At 33.8% G+C, this 26,621-nt stretch overlaps 1 long non-coding RNA gene across 2 annotated transcripts in view; it reads left to right on the top strand.

Moving 5' to 3' along the window:
• The window catches only part of LOC144366193 (uncharacterized), a 205,994-nt gene that overhangs the window by 47,468 nt on the left and 131,905 nt on the right, over positions 1–26,621 (top strand). For both annotated transcript variants that reach the window (XR_013425138.1, XR_013425137.1), the window contains one exon: positions 22,835–22,942. This is a non-coding gene — a long non-coding RNA (uncharacterized LOC144366193). The remainder of the gene's footprint in view (positions 1–22,834; positions 22,943–26,621) is intronic.

Genomic DNA, 26,621 nt, shown 5'->3' with positions numbered 1-26,621 from the left:
TTTATTTTGTTATTTTATTTTTTAACCATTTCCGCTTTTGGATACAGGTTAACTGCTTTCTCAATAGGGCCCTCAATTTTAGGAAATAATACCAAGAGTTAATAAATGCATGGCATCAAATTTAAAAGCTTCTGTACAGCAAAGGAAACATTAGGAACATGAAGAGGGAACCTACAGAATGAGAGAAAAATCTTTACAAGCTATTCTTCGGACAGGATTCATATTTAGAATATATAAAGAACTCAAACAAACTTTACACCAAACAATCAAATAACCAAATTAATAAATGGACAAATAAATTAAATATACCTCTTAAAGGAAGAAATACAATGGCCAACAAATATATGAAGAAGTATTCAACATCATTAGCAATTAGGGAAATGCAAATTAAAATTATAACAAAATTTCATCTCACACCAGTCAGAATGACAGTCATCAAGAATACAAATCATAATAAATTCTGGAGAGGCTATGGAGAAAAAGGAATGCTTTTACACTGTTGACGGAACTGTAAACTAGTACAGACACTCTGACAATCAGTATGGAGGTTGCTCAAAAGGTTAAGCTTGGAACCACCATGTGACCTAGCTATACCACTCCTCAGTATTCATCCTGAAGAATCAAAGTCATCATAGTCATTATACTACAGTGATACATGCATACCCATGTTTACAGCAGCACAATTCACATTAGACAAACTCTGGAAGCAGCCTAGATGTCTATCAGTGGATCAAGTAAATGTGGTGTATATACCCAATGGAGTTTTATTCAGCCATAAAAAAAAAAATGAAATCATGTCATTTTCAGGAAAATGAATAAAACCAGAGATAATGATGTTCAGTGAAATAGGTCCAACTCAGAAGGTTAAGGATCATATGTTTTCTCTCATATGTGGAAGCTAGAGAGGAAAAAGGAAAAGGGAGACGAGAGATCTCATGAAAATCAAAGGGAGCACAGAAAAGGAAAGGGATGAGAGGTGGGAGGGAGGGGGCAGAGCTGGGAACAGATATTGGCCAAATTATGTTTTTATATTGTGTATTGTGTGCATGTACAAATATTTACCAGCAAATCTCATCAGTATGTACAACTATAATGCACCAATAAAAAATGTGGAGGGAAAAAAAAAAACTATCCATTTGGTCACTTAGCATCAAGAACAAAGAAAATATTTCAATCATCCAAAAAATAAAATAAAAAAATTTAAAAGTCATTACAAGGTGAAAAAAAATCAGATGGCTCTCAGATTTTTTAATAGCAACTCTGTTCTAGAGAAAAAAAAATATGTGTGATTCAAGGAGATTATAACCACTGAAGCCTTAATCCAAAATTAAAGGTAATAGGTAGGCAGTGGAAAACATAACTATCACAGGAAAGAATGTATCCATGAGTCCTTGTGATTAATGAAATCTTGTGATTTAAGTTACTAAGAAAAACACTAAGAATTGAATCCCTCAGGAACTGATAAACTATGCAGAAATGGAGTATGTAATGAGCTTTCATATATAACTACATTAACATTTGGTTACGGTACAGACTATTTTTTTTTTAAAGTTGATGTTGTTAAATAACCATTCAACTTAAAGCCTCATAAGGTGAGGTGTACAGAGGGGGAACAAAACCTTGCTCCCAGTGACCACCTCCTCCAGCTACACTCCACATGCCTATAGTAATCACCTACTTAATCTGTTCAAGTGGATTAATGCACTGATTATATTAAAGCTGTCATAATCATTTCACCTCTAAACTTTCTTGTATTTTCTCTCACATGAGCTTTTGGGAGATACCTCATATATAAACTATAACAGTCATTTTTATAAATAATACATTAAAAGCAAAACAAAGTAATTGATGATGGTTGATGAATTATCTGTATGTATGCTTATTATTTTCTTCCTGTTTCTATATATTTAATTCTCTTTCTCTCCTTCTCTCTCCTCACCCCAAATTTCCTTTGATGACATTTAAAATCTTATTCCCCTTCCAGAGGCATCTGTTATCACCAGTTTGTCATATTTTCTCCAAGACTCTTTTTCTATGAATGTTCTAACATACCTACGAAGAGATTTTCATTTTCACTTGTGTTTATGTAATATTTTCATACTGCATATTTTGTTCCGTTTTCTGTTTTAAATTGCTAAGTTATAAATATCTTTACATGGAAACTAAAAATCTTTCAACTCTAAACTACTTCATAATATAGATGTGTCAAAATTTATTTAGCTATTCATCCATTCCTTTTATTTAGTTTACTTCCAAATCTTTGCAATTTGAATAAATGTGAGACTAAGCATCACTGTGAATGTTGTCAAAAGAGTATCTCTCTCAGGTAGATACTGAATAGTAAAAATGATAGATATTAGGAACATAGTTTTTCTTTCCTTTTTTGTCATCTTCAATTGGTTATACAAAGTTTCTTTACAAATTTACATTTCCTTCAGAAAGAGTGTATACTTCTAAGTAAGTGTTTCTCGTCTTCAGTGCTAGCCCATATACTTCAACTTGTGTCTAAAATATATGATATTAAGAGTGAAATGATGATCCAGTAAATTAATATTAAGAGTTAACTTCTCTCTTTCTTCCCATCTCTCCCCACTCCACTTCTTTGTCTATGTGTCTCCTGGTGTCATGGGGGATAGAGAAATATTAATAAATAATTGAGCCATTATGTGATGAATGTTTTATGGATAAGCAGAGAGGAAAAAATGTAGGGAACAATCAACTCGAATTTTAGAGTGTGTCAAAAGGATGTTTGAGTCATCGTAAAAGGCAAGAAATTGTTCTCTGAGTGCAGTACAAAGATGGGCCTTCCTGGAAAATATACCAAAAAATATTTTAAAACCAGTGTTTATGATCTCAAACTCTTCTTAGAGACCAGGCAGGTAATATAAGCAGGATAAGTTCTTCAAGGGTAAGAAAAATAGCATAAGAGAGAAGAGAGTGTTCTGGCCTCACTAGGTAGATAATAGGGAAAGTGGAGTGGTGGCAATCCAGGGGGCTCAGGCCCTATCCACAAAGGTCAATGTCTATGATTCAATACTCACAGCTCTGAAGCTTTGAAGAGCCATTGTTGCTAGGTATGAAGTTTTTTTTTTTTCAAGAGAAATTTAAATCCTGAATAACTGCATTATTTCTTAATTTTTAAATGTGGCATTTTGATTCAAAAATATATTTTTTAAAAAAATACCGTGTAATTTAAAGAAAAATTCAAGAGTGAAAAACTCCTGATGATTTGCCTGGGACTACCTCCGTTTTAAAATGAAAAGTCCTGTCTCCTTGGAAAACTGAAAGTATAGGTCACCATCACTAACAAAATCCTTCTGTGGCCCACATCTGGCCCAGGGGCTGCCATTTGGTAACTCCAGAAAAATAAAGCTCTTTGTTTTAAGGAAGGGTAAGAGATCCCATCTCCATTATGAAGTGTTAGGAGAAAGAATTGCAGACTGGGGTTGGAGACACTGATAGGACCATCTGTACTTTGTCACATAAAGAAAGTAGAACAACGCTTATGAAGAATTAGCCAGCCTAAAATTTTACTGCAGCTTTAAACCTTCCTGGTATCTTCGAGAAGTCAAATTCCACCGCCTAGCTAATTGGTTCATTGCTGAAATAAGGTCAAGAGGTGCATTCTCTGGAGTCCCAGTCAATTACTAGCGTTTTGTATGGTTTTATTTTCCAGTTATTAAGGGCTGCTACCTTGGAATCCTCTATCCTTCTAGTCCCCCTATTGCGGAGGATTCCAGCACATGTCAGATTCTCAAGTACCCTCAACAGCCAGCACTTACGTTTCTCCATAACCCACAAGTTGCAGCAGGAACAATGAGTATTATCTTTGACAAGAACAAAATTCAGCACTCCTATCTAAGGATTTGAGTGGTGCTGATCACCATAGTAACCAGATGAAAATATAATTTATATAATACATTTAAAAATGATGTGGTGCAAAGGCCATGCCTGTGAAGAATAAGGGAAAGAGGGAGGAAGCGGAAAAAACATAAAATTTCAGTATTTTTATGGAATAATGCAAATAATTACACTCTAGCATACCAGTGTTGAATTCCTGAGTTTGTTCTGGGGCAGAAGAACATGAGATACAGAGAGGTTATGTCACTTTTTCATTGTCACTCAGTAGCTATAGCTGGGGATTTAGACCCTGTCTCTTTAATTCTATACTTTAAAAAATAAGTGTGTGGAGGCTGAGGCAGGAGGATTACAAGTTTAAGTTTGAAGCCAGCCTCAGCAATTTGCGAGGTCTGAAGCAACTTAGCAAGATGCAGACCCTGTCTCAAAATAAGAAAACAGCCGGACAGGGTGGTGCACGCCTGTTATCTCAATGGCTCAGGAGGCTGAGACAGGAGGACCGTGAGTTCAAAGCCAGCCTCAGCAAAATGCGAGGTGTTAAGCAACTCAGTGGGGTCCTGTCTCTAAATAAAATAAAAAATAGGGCTGAGGTTGTGGCTCAGTGGTTGAGTGCCCCTGAGGTCCATCCCAGGTACTCCCCCAAAATAAAAAGGGCTGGAGATGTAGCTCAGGGGTAAAGCCTCGTGGGGTTCAATCCCCAGGATCCAAAAGAAAAAAAAATAAAATGTTTGCTGTATAAGATAAGAGAATTTAATTTAATAACATATAGCCTTTTCTCATTCTCAAAAATATAAAGACCAGTGTAGTGTATTGTACTCTGTTTAGTACTCTGCATATTCTATGCTCTGTGTATTTCCTCCCCTAACCAGCTTTTTCACAGCAATTTTATTTGGAGGTGACCCTAAGACATGCTGGCAATGAAGTGGTGAAAAGTATAGGTGAGCATGCATTGTCAAGCAATGTCACACTGAATGCACATGGCTCAACCCTTTCAGAGAACTTTAAGCACTTTGTTTTTAATTGGTGCATTATAATTATACACAGTAGTGGGATTCATTCTGCCCAACCCTCTAGAGAGCTCTTGAAGTCAGCATCACACAGGTATGCCTGAGTTATTTCATGTGAGAAATATGGAACGTGTATTTGCATGCTCCTACTCATTATTCCTTGGTTGAAAGTTGCTCCCAGGTGGTACTAACCCTTTCGGAGGATGCCCAGCATACTTCACATGTAAGCAGAGGAAGCATAGATGACCAGAGAACACGTTAGGCAAAGAGAGGCATGCACAAATAGTTGGAAGACTTTACCATGCTTCTCAGCACTGAGTTAAATTTACCTCATCTTATCATTGACGGGCAGAGGGCAAGAAGAGCTGCTGTAGCTGTTGCTGAGACATGGACTGCCCTGTAAGATCTCCCTCCTCTATAAACCCTGGCAAAACCCTTTCCAATTTTACAATGCTTTGGCCAGTCCAAACTGATAATCCCAAGGCATAAGCCAGGCCTATGTCTACTTACTACCTCCTCATCAGGCTCAGGCTGTTGTAATGACACATTCCTGGTTATTACTGAGAAATACAAAAGCATATTCCAATGATACCCTAACTACAGTCATACCTCTTCTTTCCCATTTTGTAGCGGCCATCATGATAATTGGGTAGATCACCACTCTCAGAATAGCAACTACTTTCTTTTTCTGCCTTTATAATGACATAAGAGATGAACAATCAATGTTGTCTATTTTTTAGGTTTTTTTATTTTGAATTTTTGGAATTTTTTTTTTTTGTCTCACCTTGGAAAATTGGACTTCTAATACAGCAGAGAGCTGCTGTGTTAGTCTCCAATGCATCATTGCCAGTGATAGGTGGGTTGATTCCCAATTCTACTTTCTGTTCTCCGCACCTACATGTTTTACCGAGTAGGGAAATTATATAATGGCTTTTTTTCTGAAGGTATGAACCAAATTTTAAATAAAACCACCTTAACCATTCAGAGAGTCATCAAGATCTGGTGCCTTAGATGTGTTTTTATGAGATAATTTCAACAATGTACTAACTGATAACATCTAAGAAATATGGTATACTGTAGGATGGGTGGATTCCATGGTCATTTACATTTCTCATATCTCCTTCCTGGGAGATGAATGTCCTGATACTCAGCACATAATGGGCAGATCCATTCGTGAATTCACTTGATAAGCTGTGGTTAGGTATTTAATATATACAAGATTAGGTAGCATAGAAGAAGCTGTTTCATTTACTCAATCCATTAATTTGTATATTCCTACTTCCTTTATTCATTCATCTGATTAAGTGTAATTTGCACCACAAACTACTCCTATGTAGATAGCTTCGTATGTGCTCACCTGGGTAAACCACAAAACATTAAGATACAGACTGCTTCCAGAACTCCAGAAAGTCTCCCATGTTCATTTAAAGTCCATATGTCCATAGAGGTAATATTCTTGAGATAAACATACCTTATTTTAACCTGCCTTCTTGAGAATCATGTAGGCAAAAATGATGTATGGGATTCTATACATCAGAAATTCTATACATCAAATTGATGTATAGGATTCTATACTATTGGATTATTTCTGGTTTCTTTGGATAAATATAAAATTTTGTGAATTTTGTTCATGTTAGATGCATATCACTAATTTGTTATTTTTATGAATATATTATAATTATCCTCCTAATGTGGATGAGCTTTTGTAATATTTTTTGATTTGTGGCCACTACGCATAAAGGTAAATTTTATTTTATTTATTTCCTCATTTCTCTTGGGTATGTTCTCAGGAGTGAAAATGCTGGGTTATGGCATAGGTCTATATTTACCTTTAATGAATTCTCCACAATAGTTTGCACAATGAGTGAAGTAATTGACACTCCCAGCAGTGCTTGAAGGTTCTAGTTTCTCCCATTTCTGCCAGCAATGGCATTCAAGTCTCTGTTTTATTCACCTGCCATAGGCCATTATGCTAACATAGGGCATTTCTAGGATAAGTAGTGATGTTGAGCAATTTTGAAATGCTCATTAGCTATTTGGTTACCTTCCTTTATGAAAAAAAGTTGTCAAAATGCTTCCCAAGTTTTAATTAGATTGGGAGGTTTTATTACTAGCATTTGAATTATTTATGTATTCTGAATATAGGTGTTACCAAGATATGTTGTGTGATCAAACATGTTCTGTAAATCTGTAGTATGCCTCTTCACTTTCTTAAAGATGTACTTTGATAAATGTTCTTTTGTTTTATAAAATGTCTATATTTATTTATTTATTTATTTTTAAGTGGTGCTGAGGATTGAACCCAGGGCCTCACACATGCAAAGCAAGCGCTCCACCACTGAGCCATGGCTCCAGCCTTTGATAAATGTTCTTAATAGATTCTATTAAATTTAAGAATGATTATTTATCAAAATACATTCTTAAGACTGAAAAAGCAAACCATAGACACTGTAGACTATTTGAATGTTTTATTTCCCCATTTCTCTGCTACATTTCAATGAATTATATTCTCCCAGCCCTTTCTCCTCTCTTTTCCTCCTTCCCTAGTTCTTCTTTTAAAGATTTTATAGGGTTGCATTATTGCCTTTGTCCTTTCAAAAAATGAACTTGATTTTGTTGATTTATCTAAGGAATCTTTTTTTTAAAGGTAGGGGATAGTGCATTCCATTGTGCCTTTAATTTGTAGCTTTCTAATGACTAATATTGTTGACCACATTGTAATGTGCTTATTGGCTATTTTATATCTTATTTTGTGAAGTTGTTTGGTTATTTTTCCCCATAATAATTATTTTATAGATTGATTTTAATGTAAAATTGGGTTGCTCTTATTTTAAGAATATTCTAAGAGTATACACATCTTGGATATGTATCCTTTGTCATATTTTCTATGCAAATATTTTTGCCAAGTATGAGTTTGCTATATACATTTTCTTCAGAGTGTATTTTCATGAAAAAAATATTTTAACTGCATATTGCTTGTAATTTTACTTTTATGATTATTTCTTTTTCCTGTCTTTTATAGTTTGGATGTGAGGTGTCCTTCAAAAGTTAATGTGTGAGGGAGTGCAAAAAGTTTCAGAGAAGTGATTGGGTTGTGAGAATCTCAACCTAATCAATGAATTGATCCCCTGATGGGATTAACTGAGCAGTGACTGAAGGCTGATGGGGTGTGGCTGGAGGAGGTGGGGTGTGGCTGGAGGAGGTGGGGCATTAGGGCATGGCCTTGGGGTATATATTTGTATCTAGCAGTGGAGTCTCTCTCTGCTTCCTGATCATGGCTGCTTCCCTCTGCCACACTCACCCATGAGGTTCAGCCCCATCTCCAGCCCCTAGGAATGGAGCCTGCTGTTTGTGGATTAAGACAGCTCTTAAACTGTGATTTAAGACAGGATGAAGCGCTCTGAAACTGTGAGCTCCCAAGTAAACTTTTCCTCCTCTGCAGTTGTTCTGGTAGGGTCCTTTAGCCACAGTGGTGGGAAAGCTTTGATTAAAACACTGTTTAAAAATACCTAAGGTAAACCCCAAACCATAAATATGTCCTTTGGTTGTTGATAATGTTTAAAATGCTCTATGGTGTTACACAGTTACATCTATTGATTTCTTAAAGTCTGATACAAAACATGGTTTGAGTTTTTATGTTTTTCCCAGGTAAACATAATGCACCATTTCTGAAAAGGCTCTCCCTTCTACTTCCACTTAGCATATTTGTAAAATATCAAGATACTCTGTTAAGTGTACGATCATTTCTAAACAACATTCTGTTCTGTTTATTTACTATCAGTTTCTACTTCAGTGTCGGCATATATCACTTATAATAGCTCTTTATTCAGTACTGAAACCTTTTAACTTTGACATTTCCTCAGGATTGCTCTACATATTCTGGGCCCTATGTATTTCCTTCTACATTTTTTAGTAAATTGTCCAAATTCTGCAAAATTTTCTGCTGAGATTTTGATTTTGATTTTGTTTATAGATCAGTTTAGGGACAATTAGATACTAAAATAATGAGTATTGGGCTGGGGTAGAGCACTTATCTTGTACTTATGTGTGCAAGACCCTAGGTTTTATTGTTAAGATCACAAAAAAAAAAATGAGTCTTTGAATTTATGAGCCCAGTCTACATCTCCACTTATTTAGGCTTTTTAAATTTTAAATTTTCAATCAGTAGCATTTTATAGTTTTTATTTCTAGAAGTCTAGTCAAATTTGGTAAATTTATTCTTTAGCAGAGCACAATAGTAAACACCTATAATCCCAAGGTGTTCAGGAGGCTTTTGAAAGAGGATTGCAAGTCTGAGTCCAGCCTATACCACTTAGCAAGACCCTGCCTTGAAGTTAAAAACAACAACAACAACAAAAACCACATATATAACTATATGAATAAAATATTTATATATATATACACATATATGTGTGTGTGTGTGCATGTATATATATATATATATATATATATATATATATATATATATATATATATATATGTTTTTCCCATTTCTTGCCTTATTCTAGGACAATACTGAATAGAAGTGATGGGAGAGGTCACCCTTGCCATATTCATGATATTATCAAGGAAATATTCAGTCTGTATTATAAAGTAGCAAGTAAGCTCTAGGTTTTTGTTAACATTTTTATAACTTTATGTAAATGTAATTATAAATCATGTACTCTTTTTTGTCTGCTTTTCCCCCAGAGTATCATACATTGAGATTTATCTATGCTGTTGTGTGTTTAGTTAGTTCATTTCTTTATATTTTCAATGTATTTAATTTATTGCTCATTTTGTTTTATGGCTTTGTATATATGTATATATATATATATATATGTGTGTGTGTGTGTGTGTGTATGTATGTGTTGATTTATTATATACAACTTGATGTTTTGATGTACACATGCATTGCAGAATAGTTACATCCAGCTAATTAGGAAATGCATTGTTATCTCATATAGTTATCATGTCTCAAGAACAGTTAATATTCATTCCTTTTTCATTTTCAAGAATATGATATGTTGTCATTAACTATATCCATGCTAGCTCATAGATCACTTGAACTTATTCCCTCTACCTAATTATCTATGCTTTGACCAGCATCTCCCCAGAATTCTCTTCCTCCTAACCACTCTAGCCTCTGGTAGCCACAATTCTATTCTTAACTTCTATAGGATCAACTATTTAAAATCCCATATGTAAGTGAGATCATGTGATTTTTGTCTTTATATGCCTGGCTTGTTTCACTTGGCATAATGTCCTCCAGTTTCACCCATATTGTCAAAAAAGCCTGGATTTTCATCTTTTTTGTGGATGAACAATATGCATGTGTCTATTTTTTTGGTCCATTCATCAGTTGATAGGCATTTAGGTTGATTCTAGATATTGGATATTGACAAAAATGCTACAGTAAACATGGGAGTGTAGTATGACAGTATGTCTCTTTGACATACTCATTTTATTTTCTTTAGCTGTCATAAGTGTTAGAATTATGATTTTAACTTGCAACTCATTAATGGCTATTGAAGGTTTGGATTGTTTTCTTGTGCTTATTTGCTGTTTATATAGCATATTTGGTGAGGGATCTTTTCAATTTTTATGCTTTTCATTTGTTTCTCTTATTGAGTTCTTATGTTCCAATTACAAGTCATTTATTTTATATAAAAGTGTGTATATGTGTTCACACACTTTTCAAATATTTTCTCACAGCCTGTGGGTATATGTTTTCTTAATAGAATTTTTGGTGGAGTTTACATTTTTATTAAGTCATCTATATATATGCATGCATATTATTATGTGCATTTGAATTTATAATCACAATATTGTCTTGTAAAATGATCTTTTTCCTCATGAATGTTCCTTTTCTTTGTATTTTCCTATACATTCTAAAAACATATAATTTGCCTAATATTAATATAATCAGACCATATTTCTTTTAAGGTTCTTTATTGGCATATAAATTTTCCTATCCTTTTAAACTTTAATCTGCTCTTTTAAGATTTAAATGCTCACTTATGCAATGATAGATGTATGGTCTGGTCTGATAACCTTGTTTTTCATTTGTAAACCTTATTTAGTTTACATTTAAGGTAAATAATGACATATTTGGTATTATTATGGTCATCTTTAAATTTTAAAAAATTATTTATTTTTTCATTTATTACTTTCTTTTGCTTGATCACCTATTTAAAATTTTTATTTAAGTACTGGTCTCATTGCATGTTACCTGAAAATATTTATTAAAATCCATCTTTCACTTTTATAGTCTATCTTTGGTTAGTACTTTTACCATGTCTCAAGCAATTTGAAAATTATACGAAGTTAGAAATACATTTTACTCTCTTGTACCTTTTTTTGTAATTATATTATACATTTTAGTTTGTTATACGACTCTCAAGATTTTGCAATTTTCAAGGCTGCAGATATTCAATACTTTTATATTTACATTTTTATTTCCTATTATGTTTATTCTTTATTGCTTTACCATTCTTTCAGAATGAAAAGAAGGGAACATTACTACAAATTGCACAGGAATAAAAGAAAAAAACTTTTGTCATGAAAAAGTATGCCAATGTACCTAACATGTTGATTGAGGCAAAGTGAATAATCAAAAACATAAAACTGTGTAAATCTTACAGCAAATAAAAAGAACATAGAAGATTCTTGCATTTGTTAATGAAATTAAAGGTGCTATTTAAAAAAATACACTTTCACAAAAGAAACCCCAAACCCACATGAATTTGCTGGTGAAATTTTCTAACAAATATTTAAGAAAAGAATATCACTAATCTTAAATAAACATTTCCATAGCATTAAAAAAGAAAGACAAATTCCTAACTTTTCTCTGAGGCCAGCCTAATTATGATTCCAAAATTTGACAAGGACATTGCAGAAAAGGAAATTGCAAAGCTGGACTGGACATTCTGATGCAAGTCCTAAGACAAACAAATGAAGGAGAAGGCATATCATTGGTATAGAGGAAATAAAACTGTCATTATTATCAAATGATTTGAGTTTCATGCCAAGAAAATCTAAAAACAAATCTTAAAAAATATTAAATGTAATAAGAGAATTAAATGAGATCCCTGGATTCAATGTCACTGTAAAAGCATACAACTTATTCAACAGCAAAAATAAGAAAAAGAATAAAAAGGCTCAAATTCATTTTTAAGTAAAATTTTATTTTATAAGTTTTAGAATTACAAAAATAGTAAAAAATATTCCTCTATACAACTTCCCTCTGTTATTATTAATATTGGTGTGATATATTTTGTTACAATTAATTAGACAACATTACAACAGTTAGATTCATTAAAGTCTACCTCTTACTCAGATTTCCTTACTTGTTGATGGACCTTTATGTTATTAATTCTTATGTGGTGCTGAGGTTCGAACATAGTGCCTCACACGTGCCAGACAAGCCCTCTACCACTGAACTATGGCCCCAACAGATTTCCTTGCTTTTTAAAACTACTTTATTTTTTTTGGTTTTGTTTTAGATTCCTATCCAGTGTAACATATTACCTTTACATATATTTGTCATTTCTCCTTAGGCTTCTTTGGGCAGCAAACATTTTCTGGACTTTCTTTGTATAAAGTCTATTGATTTGGAGATGTTTGATGCTTTTATCATGATTAGACTGAGGTTATGAGTTTTGAGGAAGGCAAAACACATAGATATAAAGTGATAGTCTCATCATGCTATATGTAAGAGGAATATTATTGACATGACTTTGATGTTGATGTATGATCATCTGGCTGAGGTAGTGCTGGTCAGGTTTACAATTGTAAAGTTGCTCACATTTTTCTCCTCCCCTCTTCCCATACTATACTCTTTGGAAGAAGGTCACTATGTGTGGATCACATTTGAAGAGTGGGGAGTTCTGTTCAACCTCTTTGAAGACAGTGAATATGTATAAATTATTTGGACTTTTTTCTGCAGACTAGGTTTCTCTCTTCTCTCCCATTTATTTATTCATTCATTTTTGTACCTCACTATGGAACCATGGCTATTTATTTTATCCTTTAGGTTATTCTTCAATAGTATTTTATTTTATTGCTCATATTGTTATAGCTTTGATCATTGGACCTCTTTTCAATTGGCTTCTGTTTTCTGTTTTCACATTCATTACCATTGCTATGTTTGGGTTATTTTTTTCTTGTAGTTTAGAATACTAAAAGGTGCTCTAGGTTCATCTTTATATTTCTATTTCCTGATTCATCTTATAATGAGCCACTTCTCTTTGGACATGGTATGAGAAACCAAGTTCTGCCTAATTGCCAGGCTTTTTATTCTGGAATGCTGTTGATTGATCCTGTAAGCTGATAAAGCAAAGAAATAGTGTGTGCACACCTATTATCTGGAAACAGTTCAATATGCAAACATCTGTAATGATATTAAGCTAAACATGAGTTCATACCGATATCTCTAGCTCCACTGGATTACCACTTAAGTAATTCTAGCTTCCTCAATTTTTGGTTATCTGGAAATTCCCACTTCAACAGTAAGAAATATGATTCCTACTTTTCTTTGTCTAATTATAGTAAATACCTGTAGCTTTGAGTGTAATTGACCTACATCTAGGTGTGGTGTGTACCTGTAATCCCAGCAGTGGGGGACTAAGGCAGAATTGCAAGTTGAAGGCCAACTTCACCAAATTTGTAAAAGCCTTTGTCGAAATAAAATAAATAAATGAATAAATAAAAGGAGCTGTGGATGTAGCTTACTGGTACAGTACCCCTGGGTTCAATTCCCAGTACTGAAAAAAAAAAGTTACCCAACACCTCCATGGGGAACAACTGCGTGTGTTAGAATGTGGTACCTAAGTATGGTTTCTTTCGCCTTCACTATCACACACAATCTCAATTCAAAAGCTACTTAGATTATCATCTTTCCCCCACTCTTTTCAATGAAATCATTTCACACATTTATAATAGAGTTAACTTGTTTTATTACTTATTTCATTCCGTCTTGGGATCCCCAACCTCATAAATGATTTTTAAAACTCCTATGAAAACATCAAGATTTACTGATTGTGTGGCAAAATTGTATGAGTTTCACAAAATACATAGTATCATATATCCAGTTTTACAAGGTTATAAAGAATAGTTTCATGCTCGCCAAAGTCCTCCTTGACCGACCTTTTAACCCTTCCTTAGGCTTCCCTTCTCCCAATACAGATGCTTATCTTTATCGTAACAATTATTTTGAATTTCATAAAACTTTATATGGTAGTTGTTACATTATTAGATTTTTATGGTTAACTTTTTTTTCTCCTAGCAATATACATTTAATATTCTTCTTCATCTGTGTGTGGCTGGCTAATTTCATTGTGTGAGCATCATGGAGGAAATGATAGTGCATCATTTCTTGTAATCACTGAACATTATTCCATCATAGGTGTGCACCCCAGCTTGCTTATCTTCCTGTTGAAGGCTTTTGGGTTTCTTCACAGTCTGAACTTCATTTTTGTAATAAAAATCAAATAACTTAAGAACAACTCTACTGATACATGCACAAGATCTCAATCTGTGCTATAAACTATGAACCTCAGTGAGAGAAATTAAAGATTTAAATAAAATGAGGGATAGGTCCTGTTTATAGATTGACAGGATCTATCCTGTAAAAAAATGCTAATTCTCCAAAAATTAATTCATAAATACAAAGCAATTCAAATTCAAATCCCAGTAGTCTTCCCAGAAATTGATCAGTTCCTTAGAAAACTTTCATTGAAATGTAAAGGGTGAAGTATAATCAAGATAACCTTGAAGAAAAACAAAGTTAATGGGTTTACATTTCAAATATGAAGATTTTATAAATCTAGAGTAAATAATACAGCATAGTTTTGGCACAAAGATATAAAAAAACAAACAATGGAACACAGTTTCTGGAAATAGATCCACAGTTACTTTGTAACCTGATTTATAACAAAGTGGGAAAAGGTGGTCTTTTACATAATGAGAGTTATGCAAATTAGATTTCCATGCTGGAGAAAAATGAATTTCTGGAGTCCTACCTCAAACCATATATAAAAACAACTGCCAGGGTTTTTTTTGCAACACTAAATTAAGAAAGACAAATGAAATCTCTAAAGAAAAATATAGGAGGAAATGTTTATTACCTTGGAGTTGACTAGATTTTCCTCAACAATGACAAAGCATTAATCAAACAAGAAGGCAGCAATAAATTCTGATTTTGAGAACTTTGATCAATTAGAAGATGCAAATTTCAAATGGAAATGCAGGGAGTAAGAAGATATTTGTGGTCTATGGAGCAAAGGAATTCAGTAAGAAAAATCACAGTCATGGTTTAGAAAAATGAACAGAAAGAGGATTAGACACTTCACAAAGAAGGATGTACTAGTGGTCAACAAAACTATGGAAAGTGCTTAATTTCATTTATCAATAATAAGATTCACATTAAATCTATGATAAATATCAGTATAAAACCATTGGAATCACTAAGATATTAAAATGAGAAATACCAAATTTTTGTCAGATCAAATTTCTCATCACTCTCACAGTGGGAGGGTCATTTGGAACAATGGCTTTGAAAACTGGTGGATCTATTCCAGTTGGATATATTTGCCGTGTTTTTTACTGACAGTTACATTCTTAGTTCTATACCTAAGCAAAATGTGTTCAAAAGTTACAGAAAAAGACATGAGCTGGCAGGTTCATTGTAGTACTATTTTTAATAGACAAAACTAATCAGTAGCTGAATGGATAAAAATACTGGTTTCTCCTCTTAAAATGGCACATGCTATAGCAATGAGAATGAATTATCTGGGAATGATGCTACTATGATAGGGACAGATTGCATCTTATGAACGTGAATGGAAGGAGCCAGACACAGAAACTTAGCTTTGGGAAGACAGACTGAGCAGAGTTTCTGGGTATTGTGGTGCTCATTGCCTATTCTGGTTCGGTTTTGTTTGTAAAATCTTCACTAGTCTATAAGCTTATGTATTATACTACATGCCAAAAGTATGTAGTATAATACAAAAAAACTCCCATGGTTTTTCTTCTGTCCTGATTTCACACTTGTGCACTCCACTTCTCCGAGATCTTTGGGTTCCTGCCATATCAGGTATCCATCAACTGTTGCCTCTTTAGTGCCACCAGTTGTCCTCTGTGGTGCTGGTGACTCCCTTTTCTGCACTACTGGCTTTCAGAGTTTCTTTCTTGCCTCTCATGTACCTCATCTCTTTCTTAGTTTGCAAACCTTGAAAGAAATGCACTCTTTGTAGTCCCTCTTATTTTGTTTCCTATCCACACATCACCCAGAGCTCATCTTCTTGGTGCTATTCTCTCTACGGGAGCGACAGGATTTTGCACATTAGATAACCCAGCATGCTCTAAATAAAACCACGATCGATGTTCACAATGAAGTCCAGAGCCATGAAAATTGCCATAGAGACAGAGAACTAATAGATACCCCATTGGATTGTTGGGACAGGACTCCCTCCAAGGACCAGGAGGGAAGTAGATGTTGGCAACACCTGGTTTTCTAACACTTGTAGTCTTGTGGAGGAATCCTTCCTTTTGAAGTCAGAGTCTATTTGAATTTGGGAGTGGGTGTGATTCCAGCTCACCATCTCCAGGCCTTCTGATACTTATCCCCTAAGATCCATGTGGTGACAGATGAAGGATGTCCCACTTGCTCCCCCAGGAAGCCATTTCTTCAGACTATGAAATATACATCTGACTCATATTGCCTCTGCTAACACAATTCATCTTACCCACACTATTTATTAACAATACAATGTGTAATTCTCAAATGCTTCAGATGACACTGTTCTGACTGAAAGTTATTTAAAAGTGTTCTTCAGAAAAAAAAATTCCTCTTGGTTATTTTAATTTTCTTTTATTGCGACTTGGCAATGCACACAAACATTCATTGAAAAAATGAGACATTATACAGCAGAGATTAATTACTACAATATTAAGAGATCCTGTGGCAGTGCTTTTGGAGCTAACAATGTCAGACTCAGGCAAATTTTGAAAAGACTATCACCCTGCTTTTTATTTTCCTAAACAAAACAGAAATTATAAACATGTTGCAAAGATTTTTATTTCTTTTCTTTATCATGCATTTTCTTTAGTTCTTTTAAAGAGAACAAGTCTTCTGTTAGACAATAGAAAAGATAGGAACTGATGACCTCCTACTGTTGGATCATGTTATTCTAGAACAGAGAAGCTGTTCAAAGGGTCACTACACCAAGTGTCACATGCATATGTGATTTATTTTTTGGTGATGCTCTTTTATTCTTTGGCAGCAAAAGAGAAGCACTGAATGTTTTTTTTAGTGCATCTTTGACCTTTTTTTTAAAAAAAAAATCTGCATAGTTCTTCTTCAAATGTCATCTTTACTTGTCCTGCATTCTCTTTTGAAGTTTGTGAACCTCTATGTGGCCAGAGGTAGAAACAGAGTGAAATGTAACTGCACAGTGGTTAGTTACTTGCACTCTGGAATCAAATTTATTTTAAATTCCAATTTTTTCTGTATTCTAACTGCATGACTTCGGATGTGAGCTTGTCCCTTTTAACTTTAATTTCCTAATTTTTAAGAGTAGGTATTTTAAATGGTTACTATTGGTGATACATGTACATATAAGTCTATATGTGTATATATACAACATATGCATGATATATGTAAACATAAATATAATATTCATCCATGTAAGTATATATGTAAATGGCACATAAATATGTATACAGACATATATTCAAAATATATTAGTGATAATTATCCCTTTTTTTGGGGGGTGGTACCAGGGATTGAACTCAGGTACACTTGACCACTAAACCACATCCCCAGCCCTATTTTGTATTTTATTTAGAGACAGGGTCTCACTGAGTTGCTTAATGCATTGCCTGTTGCTGAGGCTGGCTTTGAACTCGCGATTCTCCTGCCTTAGCCTCCAAAGCTGCTGGGGTCACAGGCATGTGCCACTGTGCCTGGCAGTGATAATTATCTTATGGTACTGCAAATTTGGTCTTCCTCAATTTAGAAAGAAGTCTCCATTTGCATGTATGTTTGCCTCCACATCCCTAAGGAAACCATTCTTGGTGAGTGATGGAAAAGACCCTGCATTGATCATGGTTCTCCAGAGATACAGAACCAACAGGAGAGGCAGAGGTAGAGACAGAGGTAGCTATAGAGAGATATATGGGACAGAATTTATTAGATGAATTGTCTTACATGACCTGGAGGCTGAGAAGCTTTACAATAGGCCATCTGGAAGCTGCAGACAGTGGCCTCGCTTAATCCATGTCTGAAGGCCTGAAAACCAGAGCTACTGACAGTTGAAGGCCAAAGACCTGAGAAACTGTGGGGCTTCTGGTTCAAGTCCCAGAGTGTGGAGATTGGAAAATCTGGATTTCTGATGTCCAAGGGCAAGAAAAGAGGGTGTCCCAACTTTCAGAGAGAGGTGGGGGTGAGGGCATTCAATTTTCCTCTTTATTCTGAGTCCTTAACCCATTAGATAGTGTTTGCCCCAACAGTGGATGAGGGCTGATCTTCCTTACCCAGTCCACTGATTCAAACGCTAATCTACCCTGGAACAGTCTCTGAAGCATAATCCAGAAACAGTGCTTTATCAGAGACCTGAACATCCCTTCATCCAGGTAGCACCTGCCGCTAAGCCTCACGGCTGTCCTCAAAGCCGTTTTGATGTTAGTGTGTAAACTCACTTATGTCACCGATTGCTTTCTTGTTTACTGTTTTTATCCAGATGCCCACTGAGGGGTCTCATTGTCACTATGTATCCAGGTCAAGCTAATTTAAGTTACTTTAAAAACTACCTGCCCCTCCACTGATCAGATATATGAGATATTCTCCAAGATTTCAACGAAATGCTATGGAATTTCTGACTTGCCATTACATTTGTTTCTGCATTATGAATCAGTACATTTTTTGCTTTGCTTTTTTAAAAAGTATATTGTTAAATAGGTAATACATTTATTTTGCTTGTTTAAAATTAAATTTACTTTTTAACTGATACATACCAAAAAATTGTATATGTTAAGAGGGTATCACAATGTTTCAATACATGTATGTATTCTGTAATGTTTAAGGTTATCTGTCTCAAACATTACACAATTAATTCTTTATGGTGAAAACACTAACATATATATATATATATATATATATATATATATATATATATATCTCAAATAGTTGTTACCTATAGTCCCAATGCCACACTAGAGCTTTACTGCTTTTCTGTGTGCACCCTTTCCCTAGCAACAGCTAACTTGTATGAAACTCAGGGCTTTTATTTGGACTCTGGTTGAACTTTCATGGAGGATTTTTGGAGTTCCAGTAGATGGAGACCCAACAGGGATGACATTGTAGCTAGCATGACTTTCTACATCTTTCTGATTCTTCCTTCCTCTACTTACCAATTATATTTCTTGCCACTTCTTTATGGATTATTCCCAAGAGTTCAAAATCTGCTCTATGATGCAGTTGATCCTTGATCTGATATCATGATACTTTGATGCCTACTCTTCCCTTCAATCCACCACCATTATTTCAGTGTTTCCTTACAAGTGAAATACAGTTCTTGCCCTGAAAAGATTTCAAGCATCAGCCAATATGGTAATTTCACTTTTCCTTTTCCAAACCTATACCATGTTTCCTATGAAACCTGTCACTCATGGATAGAAATATAACCTGGAAAAATGAAGATTCTGGTTTTGGTTTTCTTAGCACTTTCAATATTTTCAAAAGTTTAGTTCTCACTAAATAATTTTTAACTTTTGTGTGATTCTAAAGGGAATATCAACAAGGATTTTATGAAGTGAGGGAGTTGATTTTAAGGTCTCTATATAAAGCATGTAATCCCAGCAGCTTTGGTGGCTGATGCAGGAGGATTGTAAGTTCAAAGCCTGGCTCAGCAAAATCGAAGCACTAAGCAACTCAGTGAGACTCTGTCTTTAAAAAATACAAAAATGGCTGGGGATGTGGCTCAGTGATTGAGTTCAATCCCCAGTAGCTCCCCCCAACAAAAAAGTCTCTATGTTAAAATAAACAAATAAAAATAGTTAGAATAGTACCCCAAAGGAAGAGCTAAGAAACAGTATTAGCTCTCTTAGATATTAAAACGTATTTTAAAGCTTCTCCATTAACACACCATAATTCTCAAAAGTGAATAGGCAGAATAATGAAATAAAATGAAAGAGAAAAGAAAAACTACCTAAGAATTCTCTGATATAATTAATGTGGTAACTCAAATTAATGAATCAAAAAGGACTTCAATGGAAATAATGGTGTAAATATTTCAAAGTATACAATATTAGATGTACTCCTCTCATCATATGCAAACAAATAAATTATACAATTCTCAAGGAAACTCCTTCCATTTATGGAACATCTTTCCAAATAAATCAAAATATAGATTTGATTCAAAATTGGTAAAGTTAACTATACAAAAAGAAAAGCAAGTTTTTCATGGCAAAATCCATATAAGCAAAAATTAGAGATAATTGAAAACCTAGGAAAAAAACATTTTAATATGTCAAAGACAGAGGCTAATATCATTAATATAAAAAAGAACTTTCAAATTTGAAAAAATTACCAAAACTTTCATCAAAAGCTAGGCAATAATTGCAAAAAGTAGACAATCAATGCAAACAGAAAATTTACCATGAAGATATTAAAATGGACTTTAAATTTGTAAGGTGTTCAGTATAAATTCAAACTAAATTTAGATGTAATTTCTCACCCACCACATTGGCAAGAATTTGGAAGTTAGTGTAGCATGGGGAATGAAATTTGGCAATGTCAAACAATACTACATTGAAGTTTTACTCTTTCAGAAATGACTCTTCCAGGAAATCATTCTGAATTTACTCTCCCAACAATACAGAACTCTGATACAGACATTCCAACGTTGTTTCTAATTGTCATATACTGGATTTCTAAATATGCAAACAAAAGAAGGAAGAAAAGCAGAATAAATTATGTGATATTCAATAAGGATATAATGAAGAATAAAGAAAATTATAAACTAAATAATGTGATTTCCAGTATGAAGAAATCCATATACTGAAAAGTATTATGTCTAGTGCTTAGAAAACTAATAGAGATAAGAGCATTATGTAGATATCTATATCTGTATTGTATGTGTGCATATCTGAATAAAAGAAATGAAGGGCAGCTAAAACAGAAAACAGGCTAGGTTTTACAAAGTGTTCAGAAGATGGATGGTAGAATGAAGGAAAAGATTATTATCATATAATAAAAAAATGAAAATATTTATACAAAAGGATACCATAAATATTTTTTAACTTAAGGGAGTATATTAATATTACATATTGTTATTAATATATAATATTAATATATATTATAAAATAACAACAGCAACACACAAACACACACGTGTGTGCTTGTATACACACAAATTCCATAAAGAAGAGATAAACAAATCTGAAATAATAGCCCAAACAGGATACTTATGAACACCACTTTGTCTGATGTGATAGATTATAATCTGATACATGGAGATCATTATTGATCCTGTCTCAAATAAAATATAGAAAAGGATTGAGGATGTGGCTCAGTGGTTAAGTGCTCCTGGGTTCAATCCCGGTTCCAAAACAAAGCTCTCTTATGCCTTCCTTCTGATGTCTCCTCTCTGTGCTGCCTTTCTCCGCCACAATCATGCTCTTAGTGTCATGAACAGTGAAAGAAACAACCACTGCTGCTGGGCCACTAAAGTCTCATACTGCTTGTCACTGCAGTTGTAAAATTTTGCCAGTAATTATTCCTGAACAGCTTCAACAGAATCCATGAAATTATATTAATTTCCTATAAATTCATAAAAGCAAAATCATTAAATTTTCTTTTTAAAAATTATTGTGGAGATGTGTTGTTTAACTCTACAATTCTATGATTTAGAACCTTAGAACATTTTTCCTATTAAATTAAAAAAGTGAAGAAAAAAAAACAGTTAAAAAAAATCTTGGGCCTGGGGTTGTGGCTCAGCGGTAGAGAGCTGGTCAAGTATGCATGAGGAGCTGGGTTCGATCCTCAGCACCACATAAAAATAAATAAAATAAAGGCATTGTGTCCAACTGTAATTAAAACAATATTTAAGCAAAAACTTTAGGCCTTTTTCAGTCTGTAAACTTGGGATACCTTTTAAAATTTATTTAAGTATGTTTTGTAGTTTTTATTGTACAAGACTTTCACCTCCTTAATTTTTCACCTCCTTAATTCCTCAGTGCTATGTTCTTGTTGGTATTACTGTAAATGGATTTATTTTTGTAATTTCTTTTTCATATGATTCATTTAAAGTTTATAGAAATATAAATTATTTTTGCATTGACTTTGTGTTCTGCTGCTTTACTGAATCCGTATATTAGTTCCAACAGTTTTGTTGGTGGATCTTTAGGATTTTCTGTATAAAAGATCAAATCACTTATGAACAGAAATAATTTTACTTCTTATTTATCGATTCCGATGTCTTATTTCTTTTTCTTGCCCAATTCTCTGTCTAGAACTTTCAGTTCAGTGTTGAACAAAAGTGGTGAAAATGGGTCTCCTTGTCCTCTTCCTGGTCTTAGAGGAAAAGTTTTCAGTTTTTCACCATCAAATATAATATTTGCTGTGGTTTATCAAATATATGACTTTCATTATTTGAGATAGTTTTCATCTATTCATAAATTGCGGGGGCTTTTGTCATGACTAGAGTAGAATTTTGTCAAGTGTTTTTCTGCATCAATTGAGATGATCTCATGGATCTTTTCACTTCTCTCTGTTAATTTCAACCAAGTACAAAGGCAATGCACAAAATGAAAGAAATTATTTTCAAATCAAATATTGATGTAGAATTAATAGAGAATTCGATAAATACCAAGCTCCTAAAAGTTATAAAGAACAACAATAAAAAGAAAACAGATTGAAAAATGGGTAGGATTTTTTTTTTTAAGAGAGAGTGAAAGAGAGAGAGAATTTTTTAATATTTATTTTTTAGTTCTCGGCGGACACAACATCTTTGTTCGTATGTGGTGCTGAGGATCGAACCCGGGCCTCACGCATGGCAGGCGAGCGCGCTACCGCTTGAGCCACAATCCCAGCCCAGGTAAGATTTAATTGCTATTTTTCCACAGAAGGCACAGAAATGTCTAATAAGCACACTTTACAAATACACACACACACACACACACACACACACAAACAAGTGCTGGTCAGTGTGGGGAGTAACGGGAATTCCTGTACACTGTAAAACTGTACGCTTGCTATGGAAAACAGTGTGGCAGTTCCATTTAAAAAAACAGATACAATTCTACCTCTGGTGATGCATTACTAAAATTGAAAATGGGGTTTCAAAATCATATCTGTATACCTGTGTATTCATAGCAGTATTATTGGTAAGACCTAAAATGTGGAAGAAGCCCTAGGCTCATTGACCAAAAAATGGCTAAATAAGACATGGCATATACACACAATGATTATTATTTAGTCTGAAAAAGGAAGCAAATTTTCGCCAGTGCAAATAAAAATGATGAATCTTGAGGATATTCTCTTTATTTTATCCCTCCTTATAGTTTTTCCCCAAAATATTTAATAGCTTGACCTGGACACCGCTTAAATATTTGAAATGTATTTTCTCAATAATTTTGTTCATATCTTCTTATTTAGTCCATAAAACTTTACAATTAGGTATTATTAAGTCACATGTACAGTGGTAAGAAGAGGTTTATAATGTGCCACATTGTCAACCCTAAGTTTCAGCATCATGGAAGTCCCTGCTCCATTTTAGTGCAGGTAAACCATAAAACCAAATCTGCATCTGATAATGGATTACATTATGTCAGAGGGTGGGGGGAAGCAGTTCAGAGGGAGGAAGGAAGGGCAGGAGAGAGATTCACTCAGTTTACCAAGCCATACTGGTTGGAATTTTGGCTGTTGCAATTATTATATAGTCTGAGGTTACCTCCTTTTCTCTCTCTCCCTCTCTTTCTTTCTTTTCTATTTATTTATTTATTTATTTTTGTGGAGCTCTAAGAAGACTGGGGAGAGAAAAAAAAAGTATGAATTGATTTAAAGTATGTGAGTATTTCTGTTTCATGATAGCTTATTTTCAATTTAATCAGTAAATATTGAGTTGAAAGAGAAACCAATTCTTATTACAGGGATTCCTGAGCCCTAAGTTTTATTTACTCAACTCCTTCCCCAATGTTCTCAAAACTGTTTGTGTTTGGTACTTTCTATCCTGTTCACCTGATCCTAGTCTCTGATTTCCTAATATAATTTACTTCTCACTTTCTGTTTCCAAAATGAACAGTTATATCTCCAGTGCCATCTTAGTTTTCCATCAAACCACATTATATGTTTAGAATTAGACACTAATTATACAACACACAACTCTGTTTTCATATATAGGGAGAGGAGGAGCAGGTGACATGGATCTGTAAATTTATAAAAGGCAGCCTTATCAAGTTGGGCAAAGGTGAAAATACTGATGCTTTGTTTGTTTGTTTGATTCATGACAATGAATCTGTAGAAGACAGATACAATCTCTTATGAATGCCACTACATAGAGAAAATTAACCTTTCAATTAATCCAATAGTATATAATATACATATGGTCCCCAACTTCTGATGATTTCAATTAATTTTTTTTTTTTTACTATATGATGGTGCCAAAGTACTCCAAAGTACTATATACCATTTTGTATTTTACCTTCACTCTGGTACATAGTAAATCACATGCAATATTCAAAACTATTATAAAACAGTCTTTGCCTTGAACAATTTTTGCCCAACTGTAGGCAGAAGTGTTCTGAGCGTGTTCACAGCAGGCTAAGGTAAGCTGAGATGTTTGGTCGGGTAGGCATATTAAATGCATTTTGATACATGATATTTTCAATGTATGATGGTCATTTTAGGAGGTAAACCTACTGTAGGTGAAGCAGCATTTGAAATGAGGCTTTAGGATATCTTTTGGAAGAATTTCCAAGTGATGCAGAAATTTTATTTTATAATCATAGCAGATACTTTAAGGGATACTTTCAAGTTATGTACTTAACTACTAGAAACATCTTCAAACTTTCTGGATTTCTTTAAATGTATAAATTATCAGATTGATATTGAGAGGTTTTAAGTATAAGAGACCCAGTTATCTTTTCTTAGGATAATGTGTATTTTAACATCCCATCTTCAATAATATGATGTATCAAAAAACTCATGATAATCCTGTGAGAGAATTAGCCAATTAAAGGTTAAAAGTTCTTATAATCAATCAAACTTCCTTCCTAGGAAAACTCAATGCTTTCTTTCCATATCAAAGATCACTGCTAAGTAAGTCTGAACACCACCCCATAAAATAACACTTTTTACATCAAAACATTGCCCCCAAAATGTTTTCACATTTTATCAGGGAGTATTTTCTAGAAACTCTCATATCAGATTGATCCTTATTATTGAACTGGGTCATATAGGCTCCAATAGCTTCAACAAAGGATGATAGAATATGTTATTTTTTCAGTCTCTGTAAACAACTAGCTCAGAAGTAAAATTTATAGAGTATGACATCAAATTTAAAAATTATCAGGTATGGAAAGAGGCAATAAAAAGATCCATAATAAGAAGTAAAATTAGTATAAATATACACAGAAATGAAAAAAATTGTATACTTGAAACACAATGACATTGCAACAGTTATTAATAATATTACTTCTATTTAAAGTACACTTTATACTTTCAAGAACTAGGGCAAAGTTTGCATGTATCAACTAGAGGCATGGAAGACACTTAAAAAAAGATACAAATGATATTTCTAGAGATGGAAAATTATGCTGGAGGTTTGTTTTTTCTTTAATGTTATTGTATTTTTTGTACTTTACTTATTTATTTGCATGTGGTGCTGAGGATTGAACTAGTGCCTCACATGTGCGAGGCAAGCATTTCACTAGCTATAACCATGGCCCCTGGGTTATTAATGGTATACTATGACTGGTAAATTGAAAGTCATAGAAATAAAAACTCTCTGAAATAAAACACATCAAAAAAAACCATCTGGTCACTTTGTGCTATAAGACAATCTTAAGCAATCTAATATACATGTAATTGATGTCGCTAAAAAAGAGAAGTGGGACAAACAAAATAACAGATGAAATTTCCAAACAAAATTACACGTGAATTTTTTTTTTCAGATTTGGTAAAAACTATAGCTGTGCATCCCCACTAACCTCAGTAGAACAAAATGCATAAATACGAAGAAAACTACACAAAATTACCACATAATTACTCAAAACCAACAATCAAGAGAAAACCTTAAGACAGAGAAACACAAAGACAGACAGACAGACAGACAGACACACACACACACACACACACACCATACATACACATATAATGCATATATATTGATTATATTAAAGTTTGTGTTTTATATATGTGTATACTTTTATACATATATATGTGAATGTATAAAAATACGCACACATACACACACACACCCCTGTGTACACACACATATACACACACACTCACACACACAGGAACTAATGTCAAAGTAGGAGACTTCTTTTTGGAAACCATGCATGCCAGAAAATAGTGAGCAACATTTTAAAACCCTGAAAAAAAAAAGTCAGTCCAAATTGATTTCTCTACAATAAAAATATTTCAATAAATAAGGGGAAATTTTTTTGTAGGTCCAAAGTTGAGAGAATTGCCAACTAGTTAAACACAAATGTATTATAGGAAATCCATCAGGCAGAAGAATATTCTATCAGATGGAAATATGGATTAATAAA

The sequence above is a fragment of the Ictidomys tridecemlineatus genome, chromosome 1 (assembly GCF_052094955.1).
Source record: "Ictidomys tridecemlineatus isolate mIctTri1 chromosome 1, mIctTri1.hap1, whole genome shotgun sequence".
Lineage (NCBI taxonomy): Eukaryota > Metazoa > Chordata > Mammalia > Rodentia > Sciuridae > Ictidomys > Ictidomys tridecemlineatus.
Note: the sequence above shows the minus strand (reverse complement) of the source record. Positions and strands in the feature narration are given on the sequence as shown.